Genomic DNA, 15203 nt, shown 5'->3' on the forward strand with positions numbered 1-15203 from the left:
TGCAAGGTTCGGTGCAAAGAGGCATGGATGGTTTCATGGTTGATCAGTGAAGCAACGAATTTGAAACCACGGTATATCTAGGTGGGTCTAGACTTCAGCAGTAGCTGCACAGGCAGGAATTTGTGTAGAGATACAAGAAAGCAGCTTACATGTCATATTTCTTAAGAAAAAGACAAAAAGTCCAAATCAATTAAATAAACTCCCTGAAGTGTTTCCTGTTAATTTATAAAAGTCCTAAGACATGAAGTTGCAAAATTAAGCTCCCGATTTAGGAAGTGCCAGTGATAAGATTTTCTGGCCAGCCTCAATGCCTCTGAATTACGATTCAGTTCTACAAGTATTCTGGCCCACATCTCATTCACAGTGCATGAAAGACTGCAAAGCAGTTCAGTATTTGTCTTATGTGTACAAAGGAAGAGTCTTTATTTTTGCAAATGAAGTGTTCATCTGACATAGACTGAATGCAAACCATTTGATGGTATCCTACAGAGATCATAGTGCCTTAGACTTTGCCTGCAGTTTATTACAATGACTCCTGCTGAAGAGAGAGCTTATTGCCCATCCCGACTCAGTAGCTTTTCTTTGTGCTGTACCGAGGATTGAATTCAGCAAACACATACTACCCACATGCAAAACCATTTTTTACTGAACTGGGGCCCTAGTAAATTAAGCTTACCACAGTATCTTTTCTTTAAAAAATAACTTATGATGATGATTTTGATTTGGTGAGGTTTCAGTTTCATATTAAATAAAAGGCATCTATAAATTTTGATTACTCTTTCCAGACACCATTGCCAATGTTAATTTTAAATATCTTTTCACAGCCCCTTTTCCATTTCATTCAAACTGCACATTTTTAGGCAAATGCTACCATTCTGAATACTCCCTTGGCAGCTGCAGATAGCAGCTGTCACAGAACAGAGGTGCCCAGCACTGCGCTTGGAAAACGCGCCTTCACTGACCTACTGATGATGTGTAAAGAGTGATGTGGCAGGTCTTGCTGAAGGCCTCAAGCTGCAAATAAATGGAAGCATAATTGTTTAGTTATTCAGTTAAATTTGCTACCAAATGGGTGAGAAAACTTGTCAGAGTGTCCTATCTAATAAAAACCAGAAGACATTACATGTGGGGATCAGCAGGTGGTTGAAATGTGTCACATTGTTCTTGTGAAAATGTCTCTTACAGGTGTCTGATGATTCATTGTGAATAATAATATTAAACATTTTAGTACTATTCCTCACTATCTGCTTCTGATTTTGTGGAGTTTTATTAAATTCCGGTCACCATAGTAGGGCAGCAGAAAGGAATTTGAACTTTGTGCTCACCTGTGCCAGATGCTGCAACCCAACAGAGCTGGTTTGCACCATAAGCTGCAGAAGGGTGTTTTATTTTTCTAGAAGAGAAGTGGTAGTCATGGCAGTAGCAATGCTGTCAAGCCAAAGATGAAGATTTCTCAGTTTTACTGCCTCTGACAGAGCCTAAGACTGGAGATGAGTATGGGAATAGAGCTCACATATGTGGTACTTCTACTTACTATTTTCCCAGCCTCCAGCTTTCTGAATTGGATTAGGTTTCTAGATAATTAAGAAAAGCCTTAACTTGTGCATTTGCTGTAGCTGCCCATTGATTCATGTAAAATTTTAGCATTCACAGCACCTGCATCCTGTGGGAAACAGATCTAGAGTGGAGTGTGATAAAACATATCCATTGGTTTGCTCAGAACTTGGATCCTGTGAGGTTCATTTAATGCCCTATAGTTCTTATACTGGAAAAGGAGGCAACCCCTCCACATCATACCATGGTTTTGCAGACCTCTATCATATTCACTTTCAGACATCTCTTTTCCAGATGGTAGAGTCCCAGTTGACTATCATTTATGGATGTACTGTTTGGCTGCAGAAATTGGCATCCCTAACCTTTGCAAACCCACTAAGACTTGGTTGTCCCTACCTAGTCTGCAGGAGAGATGTCTTGCTTTCATTCAAAAAACACTGTTTAGTACCTGTGTTGGTAGGTCTGTCTCTGTGCCTCTCAGCTGTCTGGAGCTCCTGCATCCAGCCCCAGTGCTGGAAGCAAAGAATAAAACCATATATACTTAATTTTTTGTAGGTCATTTAAGTGGGCATAAATTATTCAGAGCTGGAATGTGTTCAGCCCAGCAGATGCTAACAGAGCTTGTCTCACAAAAAAAAAAAAGACCAGGAATTTTTACTGGTCTTAAGGACTCAAAAACCTGTGACTTCAGTATCCCACTTACTGGAGTGGTGCTTCCTAGGAGCAAGCTGAGAGACTGGGTCAGACTTGGTGAATCATCAACACTCAGGAGCATCCTGAGGACTCGTAAGCTGAATGTTGACTGTGTTTGACCCTGAGTAGTTTGCACAAGATGAGATCCCGATTCCACATGGCTAGAGCAGATCAGTAACATTCTTCATTAGTTTACTGGCGCCTCCTCAAATTTGGAATCGTGCCCTGCTGTATCAAGTCCCCAGAACTGTTTGTTCAAACTGGTGGAGGTTTTGTCTTTTTTATCCATTAATCACTAAATTGTGCAAAGTGAAGGGTGGGAGACAAAGCAAGAGCAGCATATAGCCACAGACATAATAAATAGTTTACCAAGACTATTAAATGAAGTCACATGTATAATTTGCTAGTTATTTATCTTGAGAGCACACCAGCTAAGAGCGGAATTAAGTACATTGGCTGACAAGATTTGTGTGCCATCAGGAAAACATTTTATAGAGCTACCGCAATCGTCCAGATACTACACTGAGAATAATGACAACAGCGCTAACATAGTACCTGAAGAACTCCTCTCAGTCAGAGGATGGTTTTAGGTGCATGGATGGAAAAGATAACAAGTCATCCTCATCAGGAAAAATTTGAAAGCCAATTAAAATGTTTTTCTTTTGCAAAGGGTGTGATTTGGCAGTTAACTTTGTAAATGTTAACTCAAAAATGTTTTCCATTAAAAAAAACATTATTCTTTTGCCCTTTGGTTGCGTAAGACAAGCCTGAGACAACCATTTTATTGCTGAAGTCTGTTTAAATTTGTCTTGTGACTAATTGGGCTTTGATTAAAGTATGAGAAAACATTAAGTGTCTATAGTGTGAGTCCAATGATTACTTCTCCTTCCTCTCAAAAGATAGATAACTTTTGAGCCTATATGCCCAGATATTTCAGGGTTCTTTAGTCTAAGGAACTACTGGTACTGTAAGTACTTGCAGCAGTACTTACAATTTGTGGTTACTTGCAGTGTGTAGCAATTTGTGGTTACTCGCAGAAGAAATCCACCACATAATGTACCATATTGCTGTACTATCTTTATAAAAAAATACCATGATTTTATTCGCTTGTGAAAACAGCAAGTCTTTACTCTTGGGATGAGAGCTGGGAAGTCCATGTCTCCGAGAATGTTTGTGAAGTATTCAAAATATCTCTTGGTCTAAGCATCTGCCATAAGACCCTGTGGCTAAGCCCCTAACTTCATGTTGATGGCAATCTATATTCTGCTTGCAGTTACCGTAAGCAGTTACCGTAAGCTGAAGAGTGTGTATTCTGGTTTCCTACCACTTCCTACCATTGAGTATAAAGAAAAAAGATTATAAACATCATCAGCATACTTTGTATGTTAATGTGAATAAATGTTTATTTCTTCCATCCCTCCCCTGCCCTCACTGACATAAAACAGAAGTGTCCCTAATGGAGAAGCTGGCCTCAGGGTCAATATGGAGTTGGGGATAATGCTTGTGCTTTCTCCTATTATTTTTATAACTTTCTTAAACATTCTGGTTTATTTTTATGACTTTCTCATGGGTCTGCTGTTATGCCAGTAGGAAGACAACACATAAACCATTTAAATGCAGTTGCTACCTCTGCCCACTCTTACTATCCATCTACACTCGGTTTCAGATGTGCTGCTGTTCTAAAAGCTCAGCCATGCAGAAAAAAAATCTTCTGGCCCAAAACCTGCAGCTGTGAAAGTGTGACTTTATCCCCTAGCACTGAAAGGACAAATTTACGTGTGCAATCAGAATTTTTCTTCCTTCTTTCTCTGTTTCTTTACCAGAAATAAAGGAGTACAAAATACATGTTGAAAGGCCTTCTACACTACTGAAGTCATACTCTGAACAACAGTACAGAAAATATGGTGTGATATAGTTTCATGTCTATGTAATAGCAGCTTTTATGGAATTTTGTTGAGTTTACAAGACATATTTGTCCACTTGCCAGCTCTGCAGGCTTCTGATCATCTTGAAATCCAAGCTGCATTCTCCTTGACTTCTTCATTGTCACCGTAACTTTCCACCAGCCAAACCGTGTCTTGCGTTGTATTTATGCAAGCACATGTTCTTCAGATTCTGTTTTCAGTTAATCTGTTTCATTCCCTGTCTTCCAGAGGCTGTTTGGAGAGACAGGATTATGGCGTTAGATTTGAAACATATTGATACATGATGCAGAACAGAAAACAATTAGTTCATGATGCAGAACAGTAAAAGATATCAATACATGATGCAGAGCAGAGTCTTACTTGTTCTTTCTTAATGGACATGGCTTTGCAGTACTTAGAAGGGGTAGAAAAAAGAATAAATATCTACTTCAGGAAGAAGGAAAAGTATTATGACTCTTAATATTCATAGAAAGACATTAATTTTACAGATCTGCTTTCCAGAGTAAGGACTGACTCTTGCTATGGGCTAGAGTTAGCATCATGTATAATTTAGAGGCTAAGGTAGGGTGGTCCATAGGATGGGTAACATAGGACTCAAGAGGGTTCAAGTCTCTCTTTTCCATAATTTCACTTAAGCAAGTCGCTTAAATGCTTTGTGATTCACTTCCCTGTTTCTCAGAAATGTTATGAAAACAAACAAAAGCGGTATTTGGAGTAAAAGTTTTAAATGGATTGCAGTAACTAGGCTTGCTGATCTTCTTATATGCCTATATAATGGCAAATAATCTTTATTCTGTTGAGTTTTTCAGAAGGAGCTGTTAAAAGCATGATTCAGATCATGCACAAACCTCAGAATTCATTATAACAGTTTTACGAAGTTGAATGTCCTGAAAATGTTTTCTTCCAGCCAGCCGGTTAGTCTATGTGGGTATTGCAAGGTAAAGTAAGGATTTTTCTTAAAGCGCAGGATTTTGCTTCACACAGCCCACAGATTATTCTGAGGCCATGTGTGCAGTAAGTTATGCTTGGTGGTTCACTTACAAGCAAGGGACATTGCACGGTATCTTAAGGGGTGTGTTTCCTGAAACCTCAGGCTTTTGGAAATACCTCAGGGTGATCAGTTTGTGATGTTCAGTGTTGGTGGATGTCACATGATGATTTCAGACGACCCGTATCAAAGCAATGAGACAGACAAGAGCAATCTGCTTGGACTTAACACTGACTTGCACTAATGGTGCCAACACTTGCAGAAGTTCTTCAGCACATGTGAAGGCGGGTCCTGCATCTCCTCTTTGAAAGACATCAGTTCTCTTTAGCGGCACAAGTAAAACTCTGTTCAGGAAAATGGGGTATGGAATGTGCCCACACCTTGTTGACTGTCCCCTACACTTTGCACTCCCTGTGTTGATCAGCAGTCTGAAATCTCTTGATATCACCAATGTATTTGTAGGCTTAGTTTACTTGTTGAAATTATCCTTTGAAGGACTGTAGTGAGGAGGAAAGAACAGCGTCGAGCCTGTGGCGTGTGCTGAGGTATCACTGTGCAACGTTAATGCAATCTCCCTTTTTCATGTGTTGCAGCTGGAAGACTTTTCTGCTGATGCTTGGACAGATCTCAGAGCTTTCAGGAATGAAAAGAAGACCAAAAAAAAAAAAAAAAAAAAGAAAGAGAGCATGAATCAGACATAACTCCATCAATAAAAGTGTACCAAATAATGCCTAAAGAATAACACTTCTTGCAATTTGATTGCCTGTGTACATTTCTCAGGTAGGACACGCCACCCCCCCCATTCCCCTTGCTGCTCTAGAAATCTCAGTAAATGGCCAGAGTAACCCACAGCCATGTATTACCCTATCCACAAGAAGACTCTGGTGTCCATAAGATGGTAGGGATGTCTTAGGGCCACCAGAGATGAAGCTTCAGGCCTTCATCACCACAAGCTCCAGAAAGTTTTCAGCAGCACAGTGAGAGCTGAAATGCTGTTGGCAGCTTAGCTCAACAGCTTCCTAAGAGTGTGATGGCTTCAGTTTGCATCCAGTGGTACATGCTACTGGCTGAAGGCTTCACATCCCAGCCCTCAACTGTTTAGCTGCCATTTCCAGGAACTGGTTCCCAACCAGTGCTGTCATGTTGACTAGTACTATATTAGTCTTTAGCATTCTCCAGACAGTCTGTAAGTCTCCTTTACCTCCTGGCTTATACTGTGTTATATGTGGACAAATTCTTTCAGGTAGGAACCATCACTTGTGCAACATCTACCCTTGCAGTGTCTTGCTCCATGGCTGAATTTCCTGGTTACTGTGCTAAGGTGAAAAACAGTTCACCCATTTTTCATCCATTCCTTTCAGAGTTCAGCTCTGATTTCATCAGGGAGGAGAGCCTGCAGAGATCGTTGCCCTTCACGTGTACTTTCTCATCTGCTTTCATCTACTTTCGTCTACTGAATCTGTCCTATATCTATCTCATCACCTGCCTGCCTTGTTCTTAATGCTTCTAAGCCTCTTGAGACGAGACATCCAGAATTTGACATGTGCCTCTTCCCCCACAGTTACAGAATCACAGACAAGCTGAGACTGAAAGGGACCGCTCGACATCGTCTGTCCCTCTCTTGAAAGGGGGGCCTTAGGTTTGGTTATCCAGGCAGGGCCCTGTCAAGCCAAATCTGCAGTATTCCTATGAAGGAGGTTCCAACACTTCTCTGAGCAGCCATTTCTAATGCTAAATTGTTCTCAGAGTGAATATTTTTTTCCCTTATATTTAGATGGCATTTCTCCTGTAGTGATTTGTGCCTGTTGCCTCTTGTCCTGTTGCTGTGCATCCCTGTGAAGACAATACTTCTCTGTACCTCTGTCTACCTCTCTAGAACTACCTTTTGTGTGTTAGAAGACTGTGGTTAGATTCCCTGTGGGCCTTCTTTTGGCTGAAAAACAACTTCTTCAACCTGTCCTTCTGCGTCAAGTTCTGCAGCGCTCTAATCACTGGTCATTATCATCCACCAGGCTGCCTCTGATTTTTCTATGTCCCTCTTGAGCAGAGAAAAAGCAAAACTGGATGGGTAGTCCAGGTGTGGTCTGACAAGTGCCAAATACAGAGGAATAATCACATCTCTTGGTGTGCTGGCTGTGCTGTTGCTGATGCAGCCCAGGATGCAGTCTGCTGTCCTTGCTGCCAGGTCAGGCTGCTGGCCCGTGCTCAGCTTGCTGTCTGCCCAGACCCCCTGGGCCTTTTCAGCAGAGCTGCTCCCCAGCCAGGCAGTCCCCAGCCTGTACTGCTTCTTGGGATTATTCCATCCCAGCTGCAGGACTTTACATTTGTCTTCATTAAACTCAAACATTTATTGTTTTAACCTCATATTAAACAGCGATCTTGTTGGCTCAGTCTTCCAGCCTGTTTAGGTCTCTCTGTGTGGTGGCTCATCTCCTTCCAGCATATCTCCTTTCCTGGTTTGGCATCATCCACAAACTTGGTGTGGGCATTCAGTTCCATTATCCAGATCACTGAAAAATGTGTTGAATAGTATTGGACCCCATATCAGCCACTGAGGAATGCCATTTGTGACTGGCTGTTGGTGCAATTTTGAGCCGTTAATTAACTGTCATATTTTGAGCTTTTAGCTGGGTTTCCACCTATCTTGTTTTGACCTATTCTTTGGATTTCAAGAGAGATCAATGGTGTCAGTGCAGGGCTATGGCCTGCAGAGTCCATCAGACAAGGCAGATTGGACTTTCATGTTGGAAAAGGTGATTGTGAAAACCAATGAATTTTGGAGTGACACGTCAAAGTGCTAAGGAAGAGGAAAAAAAGCTGACTCAAGAATTTGGAGGGAAGGGGAGCAGTCCTGAAAGTAGGAGTTGGAAGCAGTATGTGGTTTTGATCTTGAAAAAGGACAAAAGTTGGCAATAGAGAGAAAAAGCTTTGCAGGTGTGAAGATCTGGGTGGCTGTGAGTGGCTTCATAACACAGAGAGAGATGCCTTTGAGAGGCAGCAAACACAGAAGGAAAGCAGTGAGCAGATGAGAGTGCGAAAATGAAGGGAAACGGGTGGTAAGACTAGGGAAAGGAAGGAAAATGAACACTAAAGGGAGAAATGAAGGAGTCTAGTGTATGAAACTGAAGGTGATAGAGCAGTGCTGAGAGTCACCAAATGCAGAGGACTGATGGAATGGAAAACACAGCACACCCAAGCTGTAAACCTATGGTGTCGTTTCAGTATTCTACTGCTTTATCATGGTGCAGTATTATCAGGCTAATTCTTGATGTTCAAAGCTGCCATATAAACCCACATAACTGTCATGAGTTGTTCTAAGAAAAGTTAGAAATTTGCATTTTTCTTGGTATTTCTGAAGATTTTGGCACCCACCTTTGTCAAGTTCCAACGACAGACAGAGCAGCTTGCCACATAAATACACTCATTTATCGTCAAAACTTCTTTTAGAGCCCCCTGTGTTTCCCATACTGTAATAAATGCTAAAATTTTCAGCTGGAGCCTGCAGTACCGTTGGTATAAAACATAACAGGGTGTGATCATAGATTTTTGGCTTAATCTAGCAGTCACTGAAATTATTGGAAGATTTGCCATTGACGTCAATGGGAAGAGAATTGGGCCCGTGATAGGAACTACGGTAGTAATAACAATGCATTTGACTTATATAGCCTTCTCTCTGCTTGCCAGAGGCCTTTGGGCACTGCATGTAAATGAATACAAAACAATAAAAGAGATTAAAATGTCTCTGATTCCTGCAGGATTAGAACAGGCAAACAGTGAAAATCAAATATGCCTATATATGGGCCACTTCTTATGCAATGGTTCTAACTGTGTCATCACACAGTTTGTGGCGGGTCATCACGTACTTGATCTCCACAGAGCTGTTGTGGGTTGATCCATGAAACCACGGCCTGCTTAGAATTTTCTTAGCATGCAAATAAGCACAAAAAATGGATATTGATAAAAGAGAATATTTTTAGGCTTGCAAATCAGCCAGAATCAGTCAAATTCTTGGCCCCAGCCCTGTGCTGCTGAGTAGTGTCAGATGCTCACACATACACAAATTGACATTTACAAGGCACGCTGTGCCTAGTGCCAAGTTCAGAAATAAATTGCCTCTTTTGATAGCTTCACCAGAGCCTCCTAAGTACACCAGAGCCTCCTAAGATTCATTTATTGTTTGCTACTGGAGGGACTGGAATGCTTCTGGACACAGAATGAAAATCCATTCAGCACAGCATAAGGAAAACTACATAAATTGAAGTACAATAACTGTGAAGCTGCAGTTTCATGGGGTAACATATTCGGTGTGCTGCATGTGAAGGATTAGGTACTTGGCTGTCATTAACGGCAATGTGGGCTGCGTAATTAACTCCATGTGTATGCTGCTGAAAACCTACTCCAATAAATACCAATGCCACTTACCTGGGGAGCATAGAGGAGGCTGGGTCAGACCCCTGGAGCTTTGCTTGTAAAGGATACAGCCCTGAAAGGATTTCCTTCAGCTGCACGGGGGGTGATGCTGACTGCTGGTGGATCTCCCCAAGAACATGTAGTATTTTGATGCTGTAGGAAGCTTAAGATCCTCATTTTGCCTCTTCACTTGTCTAGAGCCAATGTGAGATTAGGTTCTTCAAGTCCATGTGTGGCAAAGTCTGTACACATTTATAGTAGAAGAAAGAGGATAGCCTCACCTGTCAGATGATTCATTGACCAAAAATCCAGTATGCCGTCCCTTAGGCTGACTGGTTCAGCTTGTGGTATCTCAAAGGAAGCATATAATTCACTTATGCAATAGTGTAATACTGTACAATAATGAGACATGACAAGTATTAAACGCAGCAGCCATGAGCTTACTTCTCAGAGCCTGCAAAGCCTATTTAAACATCTCCATGAAGCCCTGAGAGTCAGCGTGTGCCAAGTTCAGATTCACCAGGCTTCATCCTCTTCCTTGGACTATTTTGCCTCCTGGAGAAGGTACAGGCATTGACTTTGCTGATGAGGCCGGTTCTCAACAGCATTGTCTTTTTGCGGACAATTATAGTATGGGTTTGGACAGTTAAAAATTATGATCTCTACCACATGGTGCTGTAATGTTTACCAAGGGAGCTGAAGAAGACAAAGCTTTACCACAAACTGGCCTAGTTAGGCAAGATGGTGCCTGTGGTGAGAGGTCCGATTCCCTGTTACAGTAACTGAAAACACCACAAGAGGAAGACAGGCTGATGCCTTTTTGTAGTCATCCTTCTGAAACACAGCTTGTGTGTCTGCCGTCTTGTCGGGTTTTCCAGATCTGGGGGAGGTCTTGAGTAGTGTTGGTGCCACTAGCAGTACTTGTGGTGTTGTGACGGTCTCCCCCAAGTGAGGGAAGGTTTCTAGGGAGAAGTATGGTCCTCCACTGGGCTAATTCATCTGTGTGGCAAAAACTGGACAAGCTTTGGGATACATGAGCCCCTTTTGGCTCAGAAGGGCCTTGGCTAGGGTGCCTTATAGCTTGCCTGTTTATACCAGGTTTATCAGTTAGTCTAATAAAAGTTATTGCCTCACCCTGAAAACTTTGCTGTGCTTGCATCCATACTTCCCAGCACAGTAATGCTTCAAGAGTATTTATCTTATTTAAAACTGACCTACACAGCTTCGAGCCCTAGTATGAAGAAGCGTCGTGTGTGTGACCTGGTCTTGGCTTCAGCAGCGGCAGTGTGACAGCTGTGGCTGGGGCGGCTGCTCTAGTTTTAAAGAAGTTTAGGGATCTTGATACACACGATACGTACAGCCCGAAGCTTGGTTAATGTCTCAAGAATTTCTTGCAGCCATAGTTAATGATGAGCTGATGCTGTCGGCAATCATTTGATACCTCTGGGTATGGTGAGCTGCAAAGGCCAGCAGGGAGGATTTGTGTAAGCACATACCTGTGTGTCAGCCACCGTTATTGGAACCAAATGGTCCTGAAATTAGTTATTAATTACATTGTCAGTGTTCATAATTATTTTCTGTGGTTGTTACCAGCCATGAAATATGTTGACTTAGACTGGAAGACTGAGCTTTTCCCATCTGTGCGGGTGTCTGTGTTGCAAATGCTGCCCACTGCATAGCAACAGCGACAGGCCAATCTCTCGGTCTTTAGATAATGCTTGTATTTTAAGGGCCTATTAACAAGACAAATGAGAAATAAGAAATAAAACGAGCTAGTCTTCTTCCCTCTATTATACGTGGTTTTAAAGGCAGTGAGGGAGAAAGTGCCTGATGGGCAGGGTCTCAGGTGTGGTGGAAATGGAAGGGCAGAGCTGGGAGAGTTCATGCAGACGCAGCACCCCCTCGCCCCCACAGCTTTCCACTGCTGCTTTTAAATACCCTGCTTTTAAATATGTGCCCTTTTTTAGGGCCAGAAGATGGGATAACCTTGTGGGAAAAAGAAGGGAAAATGTCGAGGGAGCATCTTTCCCACCCTTGGCCCTTCCTATGAGAGGACTTTGGACATTTTAGAGGCAGTGTTTGTTTAAAGTGCAAAGCAGCCGAGAAACTGCTTGGGAGCAGCATGTCAGGGAGGATGGGAACAGCCTGAGGCTTGGAGATGTGAACTCCCACTCTTGCCTATTGGTGCCTTAGTAACTGTAACTAAATAGTACCCAGTCCGTTTTTATTAGCAGGCTTTATGTGTTTAGGGATAAATATTAAACTCTACAATTTGGTGTGAATGTCAGCTGTTGATGAAAAGCAGATCCCAGCTGGGACAGCAAGGACATTGCATCCAGGCTGTGTTTGAGGTACATGAGTGGAGCTGTGTGGGAGAGGCTGGGCTGAGTTTATTGCTGCAGGCCAGCTCAGGCTGCTGCTTCTCCAGCTTCAGCTGAAGTCATTTGATCTACTTGGGCATGTGGCTCCATTCTGCACTCAGAAATACCTCTCTTAGCATGGTGACATGAATTCCTCGCTTTCTATTCTCTCACATTAAAAGTAAAGAGGAAAAAAAAAATCCAGCTTTTATGGGCATAGCATTTTGCTTGTGTCCCTTGTCATCAGGGGACTGCACCCACACCTCACTTTCAGCTCCTGGGTGCGGGGGATGCCTACACTTGTACAGTGGATGTACTTGCCCAGGAGGTCAAGCTTGCAAGGTCTCGCAAATGCTGTTGGAGTATTTGCCCCTTAGTTCAGGGCAGCCACCCAAGTGTCCTGGGTTAGGAGACAGGGCTTTCTCAGCTACTTCTGCATTGTCTGTGGAGAGAGAGCAGGAGGTGATGACTCTGGATACTTCACAGCTGTAGGTATGCTTTTGCTTTGAAGTGTTCTCTGGAGGAGCCTTTCCTAAAGTACACGGTGTTTATGGTATAAGCAACTGTGGACTATTTGTAACAAGGAGGACCAGTTTTTCTCTGGTTCTTGTAAGATTCACACTGCAGATACAGGGAGCATTCAGCGTTGAGTGTCAGTGCAGAGCTTTGCAAAGTGGAACCAAGAAAACCAGGGAGGAGAAGGTAGCTGGCTTTTCTCCTGCCAGGTTTTGTCATCCTTGCTTTCCATTTTCACCCTGTTTTATTTAAACCCATCTCCTAACTCTTCCTTGCCCCTTCCCTTAGAAGAGGTCTGCTTGGGCTTGACCTCTAATGATGACTTGGAGCAAACTTACACCATGAAGTGGAGCATGGTGCAAAGATCACAGAGCTTGTCTTGAGGTGCCCTGGAATTGGGTGGCTGGCTGGAGAGGACATAGCTCCAAGCCCAGAGCTGAGCAGCTGGGCAAGCTTGGCACTGTGCCTAGGTTCCCCAGCCCTGAAATCAGCACGGTTAGGAGGCTTCATGCACTGCTGACTTGGCTGCCAGTAGCTTGAAGCTCTGTGCCAGCTACCATGGCACAGTGTGGACGTACCCTTTGACTGTCCCTGGATGCTCTTCTATCTAGCCTTTCTCACACAGATCCACAGCAATCCTTCTTTGCCCTTGCTCCAACATCATCCTTCATCTCCCCACTCTCTTTGCCTTACAGACTGAAAAAAAGATCTTATGTTATTGGCAGTCAGGGTGGATTAAAACTGGTGTGAGGACGGTGTCTCATTAAGACTGGAGGAGTGAAGATTAGTTGGATCTTTCAATTTTATTTGGGCCAGACTATATTCATATTCTTCCATAAGCAGTTACTGTTGGTCACTACATACTGATATAAAGGTGTCTGTCAGTTAATCAAAAAGGATCATTTTTATGTTTCATAAACTTACCTTGACAATAAAGGTGAAGAAAAGTAACAAGGACACACATTTACTGGTAACATGTAAAATTTCTTGACTGCTGAGCCAATTTAACAATTTATACTCTTAAATACTTTTTTGAGTGACTGGCTTTAAATGCAGCTCTGCCATTAGGTTGAGACTTACACAGGGAGACAGGGCTAACAAGTACCTGCAAAAGCAGAAACCGAAATGAGAGTTTATATATAAACTTCATGATTGCAACCACTAATACACTGGGGGAGCCACATACTGTTCTGCTGAAAAAAAGGGTGTAACTTACCATGCCATAACAATTTACAATTCCCCCCAAGTGCATGTTTAAATGTTCTGCGTAAGCCACAAGATGTCAGTCTGGCTACATGAAAATTCAATCACAGTCCTGCGCACCGATTTATGGGGTATGAATTTTAACTCTGATATCACTGGTAACATAATCTCTTCATTTACCTCTACAATTTGTCCTGCACTTTTTCTTATATAGCCATAAATCTCCTTTCTCTTTGCAGTGACTCCTTCATATAGGACAATATATATGGAAGATAAAAAATGACGTTGAGGAATGTAATTTACCTCTTTGTAAAATAGTTTTTAATATTGATGTGTCCTTGATCTTTACATTTTGGCTACTGTTTTGCTATGCTAATACTTGCAAGGACACATACTGGCAGTAGGGATTAGTTGTACTATTACAAACTGTTTCCTTGAAGCAGTTTGTGCAGTAAGAGCATTATGTATCAGACAAGTCATGGATCACTTTCTCTCCATGTTTCCCTGTTTGATCCTTGTGGTACAGTTTAAATTTCCACATGCATTCCCTAAGACCTTTGCTCCGGCAATTAAATGTATATTTTTTTGTCATTGGTATCTGGGGAACTACAAGTGCTCAGGTCAGGGTGCCCAACCTCATCCGCTATGAGGCTGGATCCCAGTTTTGGAATTCTTCTCGCCAGTTTCCTCAACGTGATGGTTTTGCTGGCACCATGCCTGTGTAAGTTATGCCTTTAGCTCAACCCCTGCCTCCTAAGAGAATCCTGAGTGTAGTACTTACTATTTTGATTTGACCAGGCACTGGAAGAAGCATTTGGCTCTTAATATAAAGCTGACCAAGTTGCTATTCCCTGTCTGCATCCCAAGGGCTGTAGCTACAAGTGTTCAGAAGGCAGGATCTGGCCTATGGGCTGCTAGTGAGACAGTGCAAATTCTTTCAGAATATGACAATCACCCTGAATAAATTTCTTGAGATATGGATCTTTTCAGGCTCATTCTTTATTTCAGATTGAAGCCTACCAAATCCTCAAATTATTATACCAGCAATACTGAAACAATTTGCTGTAGAGCAGGGGGTTAGCGCCAGAAGTGTGAATTCCCAAGGCAGAGACAGGGCCAGGAGCTTGATGTGCAGCAGCTGAAGAAAGGCATCTGTGCAGGACAGCAGCTCACGGCTCCTTACTCTGCTGGCTTCTGAACACAGTGAGAGCTGCGAGCTGCTGCCTTACATGGAGGTGAGATACCGCTGATAATACGTGGCATTTCACCTCTCTGACAGCCAGTATCCCCACTGAGCTCCCAGCAGCATGCTTAATCTCTAGTTTGGAAAGGGTGTTCTGCTCAGACAGCCCTGTCCCCGCCAGCTCGGTATTCCCGGTGCTGCTGGGGAATCCTGTGCTCAGGGCCTCACACTCCCTCAAGAGCACAAGTTTTGCAGCATGCACGTACGCCGTGATCGATACCCACTGACTGATGTGTCACCTCCTAGCCACACGATGTGCAAAACCAATGTCAAGGCACCTGTTAGTCACTCAGGGTCTAGCAGGTCTGACC

General features: G+C 42.8%; 1 long non-coding RNA gene across 1 annotated transcript; it reads right to left on the reverse strand.

The window, feature by feature from the left end:
* Positions 1–2718: 2718 nt before the first annotated feature.
* Positions 2719–9882, reverse strand: LOC119143406. The gene is made up of 3 exons (XR_005102696.1): positions 9583–9882; positions 5214–5793; positions 2719–4403 (listed from the first exon to the last, which is right to left on the reverse strand). It is a non-coding gene; the product is annotated as an uncharacterized LOC119143406 (long non-coding RNA).
* Between the last annotated feature and the right edge of the window lie 5321 nt (positions 9883–15203).

The sequence above is a fragment of the Falco rusticolus genome, chromosome 2, assembly GCF_015220075.1.
Source record: "Falco rusticolus isolate bFalRus1 chromosome 2, bFalRus1.pri, whole genome shotgun sequence".
NCBI classification, from domain to species: domain Eukaryota; kingdom Metazoa; phylum Chordata; class Aves; order Falconiformes; family Falconidae; genus Falco; species Falco rusticolus.